Below are 11,496 nucleotides of genomic sequence, written 5' to 3' on the forward strand. Positions count from 1 at the left end.
TCCTCCTTCTCCAATACGGCCACATACCTAAGGGGTGGCGCGCCACCCCTTGTGGGCTAGTGTGCTCCCCTCTTATGGCCCAGATCTCCCCCCCGGGGGGTTCCTGTAACCCCCGCGGTACTCCGATAAATACCCGATACTACCTGAAACACTTCCGATGTCCGAATACTATCATCCTATATATCAATCTTTACCTCTCGACCATTTCGAGACTCCTCGTCATGTCCGTGATCTCATCCGGGACTCCTAACAACATTCGGTCACCAAATCACATGACTCATATAATACAAAATCATCATCGAACGTTAAGCATGCGGACCCTACGGGTTCGAGAACTATGTAGACATGACCGAGACACCTCTCCGGTCAATAACCAATAGAGGAACCTGTATGCTCATATTGGCTCCTACATATTATACGAAGATCTTTATCGGTCAAACCGTTATGACAGCATACATTATTCCCTTTGTCATCGGTATGTTACTTGCTCGAGATTCGATCGTCGGTATCTACATACCTAGTTCAATCTCGTTACTGGCAAGTCTCTTTACTCGTTCCGTAATACATTATCTCGTGACTAACTCATTAGTCATTTGCTTGCAAGGCTTATTATGATGTGCATTACCGAGAGGGCCCAGAGATACCTCTTTGATACTCGGAGTGAGAAATCGTAATCTCGACCTATGCCAACCCAACAAACACCTTCGAAGATACCTGTAGAGCATCTTTATAATCACCCAGTTACGTTGTGACGTTTGATAGCACATAAGGCATTCCTCCGGTATCCGGGAGTTGCATAATCTCATAGTCGAAGGAATATGTATTTGACATGAAGAAAGCAATAGCAATAAAACTGAACGATCAATATGCTAAGCTAACGGTTGAGTCTTGTCCATCACATCATTCTCCTAATGATGTGATCATGTTCATCAAATGACAACACATGCCTATGGTTAGGAAACTTAACCATCTTTGATTAACGAGCTAGTCTAGTAGAGGCTTACTAGGGACACGGTGTTTTGTCTATGTATCCACACATGTATCAAGTTTCCGGTTAATACAATTCTAGCATGAATAATAAACATTTATCATGATATAAGAAAATATAAAATAAACAACTTTATTATTGCCTCTAGGGCATATTTGTTCAGTCTCCCACTTGCACTAGAGTCAATAATCTAGATTGTAATGATTCTAACACCCATGGAGTCTTGGCGTTGATCATGTTTTGCTCGTGGAAGAGGCTTAGTCAATGGGTTTGCCACATTCAAATCCATATGTATTTATCAAATCTCTATGTCTCCCTCCTTGACTTGATCACGGATGGAGTTGAAGCGTCTCTTGATGTGTTTGGTTCTTTTGTGAAATCTGGATTCCTTTGCTAAGGTAATTGCTCCAGTATTGCCACAAAAGATTTTCATTGGACCCGATGCACTAGGTATTACACCTAGATCGGATATGAACTCCTTCATCCAGACTCCTTCATTTGCTGCTTCCGAATCAGCTATGTACTCTGCTTCACACGTAGATCCCACCACAATGCTCTGCTTGGAATGATGTGACTGTTGGGGAACGTTGCAGAAAACAAAAATTTTCCTACTCGTTTCACCAAGATCATCTAGGAGTTCATCTAGCAACGAGTGATTAGATGCATCTACATACCTTTGTAGATCGCGAGCGGAAGCGTTCAAAAGAACGGTGATGATGTAGTCGTACTCGACGTGATCCAAATCACCGATGACCAGCGCCGAACGGACGGCACCTCCGCGTTCAACACATGTACGGAACAGCCACATCTCCTCCTTCTTGATCCAGCAAGGGAGGGAGGAGAGGTTGAGGGAGATGGCACCAGCAGCAGCACGATGGCGTGGTGTTGATGGAGCTGCAGTACTCCGGCAGAGCTTCGCTAAGCACTATGGAGGTGGAGGAGGTGTTGGGGAGGGAGAAGGAGGCAACCAAAGGCCAAGGCGTTCAGGTATGAAGTCCCTCCTCTCCCCCACTATATATAGGAGGGCCAAGGGGGGGTGGCCGGCCCTAGGAGATCCAATCTCCTAGGGGGTGCGGCGGCCAAGGGGGGTTTCCCTCCCCCCCCAAGGCACCTAGGAGGTGCCTTCCCCTCCTAGGACTCTTCCCCCTTCAAACCCTAGGCGCATGGGCCTATGTGGGGCTGGTGCCCTTGGCCCATTAGGCCAAGGTGCACCCCCTACAGCCCATGTGCCCCCCCCGGGACAGGTGGACCCACCCGGTGGACCCCCGGGACCCTTCCGATGGTCCCGGTACAATACCGATAACCCCGAAACTTGTCCCGATGCCCGAAACAGGACTTCCTATATATAAATCTTTACCTCCGGACCATTCCGGAACTCCTCGTGACGTCCAGGATCTCATCCGGGACTCCGAACAACATTTGGGTTACTGCATATACATATCCCTACAACCCTAGCGTAACTGAACCTTAAGTGTGTAGACCCTACGGGTTCGGGAGACAAGCAGACATGACCGAGATGACTCTCCTGTCAATAACCAACAGCGGGATCTGGATACCCATGTTGGCTCCCACATGCTCCACGATGATCTCATCGGATGAACCACGATGTCGAGGATTCTATCAACCCCGTAGCTATTCCCTTTGTCTATCGATATGTTACTTGCCCGAGATTCGATCGTCGGTATCCCAATACCTCGTTCAATCTCGTTACCGGCAAGTCACTTTACTCGTACCGTAATGCATGATCCCGTGACCAGACACTTGGTCACTCTGAGCTCATTATGATGATGCATTACCGAGTGGGCCCAGTGATACCTCTCCGTCATACGGAGTGACAAATCCCAGTCTTGATCCATGTCACCCAACAGACACTTTCGGAGATACCCGTAGTCTACCTTTATAGTCACCCCGTTACGTTGTGACGTTTGGCATACCCAAAGCAGTCCTACGGTATCCGGGAGTTACACGATCTCATGGTCTAAGGAAAAGATACTTGACATTGGAAAACTCTAGCAAAGGAACTATACGATCTTGTGCTATGTTTAGGATTGGGTCTTGTCCATCACATCATTCTCCTAATGATGTGATCTCGTTATCAATGACATCCAGTGTCCATAGTCAGGAAACCATGACTATCTGTTGATCAACGAGCTAGTCAACTAGAGGCTCACTAGGGACATGTTGATGTCTGTTATTCACACATGTATTACGATTTCCGGATAACACAATTATAGCATGAATAAAGACAATTATCATGAACAAGGAAATATAATAATAATGCTTTTATTATTGCCTCTAGGGCATATTTCCAACAGTCTCCCACTTGCACTAGAGTCAATAATCTAGTTACATTGTGATGAATCGAACACCCATGGAATTCTGGTGTTGATCATGTTTTGCTCTAGGGAGAGGTTTAGTCAACGGATCTGCTACATTCAGGTCCGTATGTACTTTACAAATCTCTATGTCTCCATCTTGAACATTTTCACGAATGGAGTTGAAGCGGCGCTTGATGTGCCTTGTCTACTTGTGAAACCTGGGCTCCTTGGCAAGTGCAATAGCTCCAGTGTTGTCATAGAAGAGCTTGATCGGCCCCGACGCATTGGGTATGACTCCTAGGTCGGTGATGAACTCCTTCACCCATATTGCTTCATGTGCTGCCTCCGAGGCTGCCATGTACTCCGCTTCACATGTAGATCCCGCCACGACGCTTTGCTTGCAACTGCACCAGCTTACTGCCCCACCATTCAAAATATACACGTATCCGGTTTGTGACTTAGAGTCATCCAGATCTGTGTCGAAGCTAGCGTCGACGTAACCCTTTATGACGAGCTCTTCGTCACCTCCATAAACGAGAAACATTTCCTTAGTCCTTTTCAGGTACTTCAGGATATTCTTGACCGCTGTCCAGTGTTCCTTGTCGGGATTACTTTGGTACCTTCCTACCAAACTTACGGCAAGATTTACATCAGGTCTGGTACACAGCATGGCATACATAATAGAACCTATGGCTGAGGCATAGGGGATGACGCTCATCTCTTCTATATCTTCTGCCGTGGTCGGACATTGAGCTGAGCTCAATTTCATACCTTGCAACACAGGCAAGAACCCCTTCTTGGATTGATCCATATTGAACTTCTTCAATATCTTATCAAGGTATGTGCTTTGTGAAAGACCTATGAGGCGTCTCGATCTATCTCTATAGATTTTGATGCCTAATATATAAGCAGCTTCTCCAAGGTCCTTCATTGAAAAACTTTTATTCAAGTAGGCCTTGATGTTGTCCAAGAGTTCTATATCATTTCCCATCAAAAGTATGTCATCTACATATAATATGAGAAATGCTACAGAGCTCCCACTCACTTTCTTGTAAACGCAGGCTTCTCCATAAGTCTGTGTAAACCCAAACGCTTTGATCATCTCATCAAAGCGAATGTTCCAACTCCGAGATGCTTGCACCAGCCCATAAATCGAGCGTTGAAGCTTGCACACTTTGTCAGCATTCTTAGGATCGACAAAACCTTCCGGCTGCATCATATACAATTCTTCCTTAAGGAAACCATTAAGGAATGCCGTTTTGACGTCCATTTGCCATATTTCGTAATCATAGAATGCGGCAATTGCTAACATGATTCGGACGGACTTCAGCTTCGCTACCGGTGAGAAAGTCTCATCGTAGTCAACCCCTTGAACTTGTCGATAACCCTTAGCGACAAGCCGAGCTTTATAGATGGTCACATTACCATCCGCGTCTGTCTTCCTCTTAAAGATCCATTTATTTTCTATGGCTCGCCGCTCAACGGGCAAGTCAGTTAAAGTCCATACTTTGTTTTCATACATGGATCCTATCTCGGATTTCATGGCTTCCAGCCATTTGTCGGAATCCGGGCCCGCCATCGCTTCTTCATAGTTCGAAGGTTCACCATTGTCTAACAGCATGATTTCCAAGACAGGGTTGCCGTACCACTCTGGTGCGGAACGTGTCCTTGTGGACCTTCGAATTTCAGTAGGGGCTTGATCAGAAGTATCTTGATCATTAACTTCCTCTCTAGTCGGTGCAGGCACCTCAGGAACATTTTCTTGAGTTGCGCCATTTTCCGGTTCAAGAGGTAATACTTCATCAAGCTCTACTTTCCTCCCACTTACTTCTTTCGAGAGAAACTCTTTCTCCAGAAAGGACCCATTCTTGGCAACAAAGATCTTGCCTTCGGATCTGAGGTAGAAGGTGTACCCAATAGTTTCTTTTGGGTATCCTATGAAGACGCATTTTTCCGACTTGGGTTCGAGCTTTTCAGGTTGAAGTTTCTTGACATAAGCATCGCATCCCCAAACTTTTAGAAACAACAGCTTAGGTTTCTTCCCAAACCATAATTCATACGGTGTCGTCTCAACGGATTTCGACGGAGCCCTATTTAAAGTGAATGCGGCAGTCTCTAAAGCATAGCCCCAAAAAGAAAGCGGTAAATCGGTAAGAGACATCATAGATCGCACCATATCTAACAGAGTGCGATTACGACGTTCGGACACACCATTACGCTGAGGTGTTCCAGGCGGCGTGAGTTGTGAAACTATTCCACATTTTCTTAAGTGTGCCCCAAACTCGTGACTCAAGTATTCTCCTCCACGATCTGATCGTAGAAACTTGATTTTCCTGTCACGTTGATTTTCAACCTCACTCTGAAATTCCTTGAACTTTTCAAAGGTTTCAGACTTGTGTTTCATTAAGTAGATATACCCATACCTACTTAAATCATCAGTGAGGGTGAGAACATAGCGATAGCCACCGCGAGCCTCAACACTCATTGGACCGCACACATCAGTATGTATGATTTCCAATAAGTCGGTTGCTCGCTCCATTGTTCCTGAGAACGGAGTCTTGGTCATTTTACCCATAAGGCATGGTTCGCATGTGTCAAATGATTCATAATCAAGAGACTCTAAAAGTCCATCAGCATGGAGCTTCTTCATGCGTTTGACACCTATGTGACCAAGGCGGCAGTGCCACAAGTATGTGGGACTATCATTATCAACCTTACTTCTTTTGGTACTCACATTATGAACATGTGTAGCATCACGTTCGAGATTCATAAAGAATAAACCATTCACCATAGGAGCATGACCATAAAACATATCTCTCATAAAAATGGAACAACCATTATTCTCAGATTTAAAAGAGTAGCCATCTCGAATTAAACGAGATCCCGATACAATGTTCATGCTCAAAGCTGGCACTAAATAACAATTATTAAGGTTTAAAACTAATCCCGAAGGGAGATGCAGAGGCAGCGTGCCGACGGCGATCACATTGACCTTGGAACCATTCCCGACGCGCATCGTCACCTCGTCCTTTGCCAGTTTCCGCTTATTCCGCAGCCCCTGTTTTGAGTTACAAATGTGAGCAACTGCACCGGTATCAAATACCCAGGAGCCACTACGGGCACTAGTAAGGTACACATCAATTACATGTATATAACATATACCTTTTGTTTTGCCGGCCTTCTTATCCGCTAAGTACTTAGGGCAGTTCCGCTTCCAGTGACCGCTTCCCTTGCAATAAAAGCACTCAGTCTCGGGCTTGGGTCCATTCTTTGGCTTCTTCCCGGCAGCTTGCTTGCCGGGTGCAGCAACCTCCTTGCCGTCCTTCTTGAAGTTCTTTTTACCCTTGCCTTTCTTGAACTTAGTGGTTTTATTGACCATCAACACTTGATGTTCCTTCCTGACTTCTACCTCTGCTGATTTCAGCATAGCAAATACTTCAGGAATGGTCTTTTCCATCCCCTGCATATTGAAGTTCATCACAAAGCTCTTGTAGCTTGGTGGAAGCGACTGGAGGATTATGTCAATGACCGCATCATCCGGGAGATTAACTCCCAGCTGAGTCAAGCGGTTGTGCAACCCAGACATAGTGAGTATGTGCTCACTGACAGAACTGTTTTCCTCCATCTTACAGCTGAAGAATTTGTCGGAGACTTCATATCTCTCGACCCGGGCATGAGCTTGGAAAACCATTTTCAGCTCTTCGAACATCTCATATGCTCCATGTCTCTCAAAACGCTTTTCGAGCCCCGGCTCTAGGCTGTAAAGCATGCCGCACTGAACGAGGGAGTAGTCATCGATACGTACCTGCCAAGCGTTCATAACATCTTGTTCTGCAGGGAGAACGGGTGCGTCACCAAGCGGTGATTGTAGGACATAATCTTTCTTGGCAGCTATGAGGATGATCCTCAGGTTCCGGACCCAGTCCGTATAGTTGCTGCCATCGTCTTTCAGCTTAGTTTTCTCTAGGAACGCGTTGAAGTTGAGGACTACGTTGGCCATTTGATCTACAAGACATATTGCAAAGATTTTAGACTAAGTTCATGATAATTAAGTTCAACTAATCAAATTATTAGTGAACTCCCACTTAGATTAGACATCCCTCTAGTCATCTAAGTATTACATGATCCGAGTTAAACTAGACCGTGTCCGATCATCACGTGAGACGGACTAGTCAACATCGGTGAACATCTTCATGTTGATCGTATCTTCTATACGACTCATGCTCGACCTTTCGGTCTTCTGTGTTCCGAGGCCATGTCTGTACATGCTAGGCTCGTCAAGTCAACCTAAGTGTTTGCATGTGTAAATCTGTCTTACACCCGTTGTATGTGAACGTCTGAATAAAACACCCGATCATCACGTGGTGTTTTGAAACAGCGAACTGTCGCAACGGTGCACAGTTAGGGGGAACACTTCTTGAATTTATTGTGAGGGGTCATCTTATTTACTACCGTCGTTCTAAGTAAACAAGATGCAAAACATGATAAACATCACATGCAATCAAATAATAAACGTGACATGATATGGCCAATATCACATAGCTCCTTTGATCTCCATCTTGGGGCTCCATGATCATCTTGTCACCGGCTTGACACCATGATCTCCATCATCATGATCTCCATCATCGTGTCTCCATGAAGTTGCTCGCCAACCATTACTTCTACTACTATGGCTAACGCGTTTAGCAATAAAGTAAAGTAATTACATGGCGTTTCTTGATGACACGCAGGTCATATAAAAGAATAAAGACAACTCCTATGGCTCCTGCCGGTTGTCATACTCATCGACATGCAAGTCGTGATTCCTATTACAATAGCATGAACATCTCATACATCACATATAGATCATTCATCATTCATCACAACTTTGGCCATATCATATCACAAACCACTTGCTGCAAAAACAAGTTAGACGTCCTCTAATTGTTGTTGCAAGTTTTACGTGGCTGAATTAGGGTTCTAGCAAGAACGTTTTCTTACCTACGTTAAAGCCACAACGTGATTTGTCAACTTCTATTTACCCTTCATAAGGACCCTGTTCATCGATTCCGCTCCAACTAAAGTAGGAGAGACAGACACCCGCCAGCCACCTTATGCAACTAGTGCATGTTAGTGGGTGGAACCGGTCTCACGTAAGCGTACGTGTAAGGTTGGTCCGGGCCGCTTCATCCCACAATACCGCTGAAGCAAGAAAGGACTAGTAACGGCAAGAAAGTTGACAAATCTACGCCCACAACAAATTGTGTTCTACTCGCGCAAGAAGAACTACGCATAGACCTAGCTCATGATGCCACTGTTGGGGAACGTTGCAGAAAACAAAAATTTTCCTACTCGTTTCACCAAGATCATCTAGGAGTTCATCTAGCAACGAGTGATTAGATGCATCTACATACCTTTGTAGATCGCGAGCGGAAGCGTTCAAAAGAACGGTGATGATGTAGTCGTACTCGACGTGATCCAAATCACCGATGACCAGCGCCGAACGGACGGCACCTCCGCGTTCAACACACGTACGGAACAGCCACGTCTCCTCCTTCTTGATCCAGCAAGGGAGGGAGGAGAGGTTGAGGGGGATGGCACCAGCAGCAGCACGACGGCGTGGTGTTGATGGAGCTGCAGTACTCCGGCAGAGCTTCGCTAAGCACTATGGAGGTGGAGGAGGTGTTGGGGAGGGAGAAGGAGGCAACCAAAGGCCAAGGCGTTCAGGTATGAAGTCCCTCCTCTCCCCCACTATATATAGGAGGGCCAAGGGGGGGTGGCCGGCCCTAGGAGATCCAATCTCCTAGGGGGTGCGGCGGCCAAGGGGGGTTTCCCTCCCCCCAAGGCACCTAGGAGGTGCCTTCCCCTCCTAGGACTCTTCCCCCTTCAAACCCTAGGCGCATGGGCCTATGTGGGGCTGGTGCCCTTGGCCCATTAGGCCAAGGCGCACCCCCTACAGCCCATGTGGCCCCCCCGGGACAGGTGGACCCACCCGGTGGACCCCCGGGACCCTTCCGGTGGTCCCGGTACAATACCGATAACCCCGAAACTTGTCCCGATGCCCGAAACAGGACTTCCTATATATAAATCTTTACCTCCGGACCATTCCGGAACTCCTCGTGACATCCGGGATCTCATCCGGGACTCCGAACAACATTCGGGTTACTGCATATACATATCCCTACAACCCTAGCGTAACTGAACCTTAAGTGTGTAGACCCTACGGGTTCGGGAGACAAGCAGACATGACCGAGACGACTCTCCGGTCAATAACCAACAGCGGGATCTGGATACCCATGTTGGCTCCCACATGCTCCACGATGATCTCATCGGATGAACCACGATGTCGAGGATTCTATCAACCCCGTAGCTATTCCCTTTGTCTATCGATATGTTACTTGCCCGAGATTCGATCGTCGGTATCCCAATACCTCGTTCAATCTCGTTACCGGCAAGTCACTTTACTCGTACCGTAATGCATGATCCCGTGACCAGACACTTGGTCACTCTGAGCTCATTATGATGATGCATTACCGAGTGGGCCCAGTGATACCTCTCCGTCATACGGAGTGACAAATCCCAGTCTTGATCCATGTCACCCAACAGACACTTTCGGAGATACCCGTAGTCTACCTTTATAGTCACCCAGTTACGTTGTGACGTTTGGCATACCCAAAGCACTCCTACGGTATCCGGGAGTTACACGATCTCATGGTCTAAGGAAAAGATACTTTGACATTGCAAAACTCTAGCAAACAAACTATACGATCTTGTGCTATGTTTAGGATTGGGTCTTGTCCATCACATCATTCTCCTAATGATGTGATCTCGTTATCAATGACATCCAGTGTCCATAGTCAGGAAACCATGACTATCTGTTGATCAACGAGCTAGTCAACTAGAGGCTCACTAGGGACATGTTGATGTCTGTTATTCACACATGTATTACGATTTCCGGATAACACAATTATAGCATGAATAAAGACAATTATCATGAACAAGGAAATATAATAATAATGCTTTTATTATTGCCTCTAGGGCATATTTCCAACAGTCTCCCACTTGCACTAGAGTCAATAATCTAGTTACATTGTGATGAATCGAACACCCATGGAATTCTGGTGTTGATCATGTTTTGCTCTAGGGAGAGGTTTAGTCAACGGATCTGCTACATTCAGGTCCGTATGTACTTTACAAATCTCTATGTCTCCATCTTGAACATTTTCACGAATGGAGTTGAAGCGGCGCTTGATGTGCCTTGTCTACTTGTGAAACCTGGGCTCCTTGGCAAGTGCAATAGCTCCAGTGTTGTCATAGAAGAGCTTGATCGGCCCCGACGCATTGGGTATGACTCCTAGGTCGGTGATGAACTCCTTCACCCATATTGCTTCATGTGCTGCCTCCGAGGCTGCCATGTACTCCGCTTCACATGTAGATCCCGCCACGACGCTTTGCTTGCAACTGCACCAGCTTACTGCCCCACCATTCAAAATATACACGTATCCGGTTTGTGACTTAGAGTCATCCAGATCTGTGTCGAAGCTAGCGTCGACGTAACCCTTTATGACGAGCTCTTCGTCACCTCCATAAACGAGAAACATTTCCTTAGTCCTTTTCAGGTACTTCAGGATATTCTTGACCGCTGTCCAGTGTTCCTTGTCGGGATTACTTTGGTACCTTCCTACCAAACTTACGGCAAGATTTACATCAGGTCTGGTACACAGCATGGCATACATAATAGAACCTATGGCTGAGGCATAGGGGATGACGCTCATCTCTTCTATATCTTCTGCCGTGGTCGGACATTGAGCTGAGCTCAATTTCATACCTTGCAACACAGGCAAGAACCCCTTCTTGGATTGATCCATATTGAACTTCTTCAATATCTTATCAAGGTATGTGCTTTGTGAAAGACCTATGAGGCGTCTCGATCTATCTCTATAGATTTTGATGCCTAATATATAAGCAGCTTCTCCAAGGTCCTTCATTGAAAAACTTTTATTCAAGTAGGCCTTGATGTTGTCCAAGAGTTCTATATCATTTCCCATCAAAAGTATGTCATCTACATATAATATGAGAAATGCTACAGAGCTCCCACTCACTTTCTTGTAAACGCAGGCTTCTCCATAAGTCTGTGTAAACCCAAACGCTTTGATCATCTCATCAAAGCGAATGTTCCAACTCCGAGATGCTTGCACCAGCCCATAAATC

The sequence above is a fragment of the Triticum aestivum genome, chromosome 2B (assembly GCF_018294505.1).
Source record: "Triticum aestivum cultivar Chinese Spring chromosome 2B, IWGSC CS RefSeq v2.1, whole genome shotgun sequence".
In the NCBI taxonomy this organism is placed as follows: domain Eukaryota; kingdom Viridiplantae; phylum Streptophyta; class Magnoliopsida; order Poales; family Poaceae; genus Triticum; species Triticum aestivum.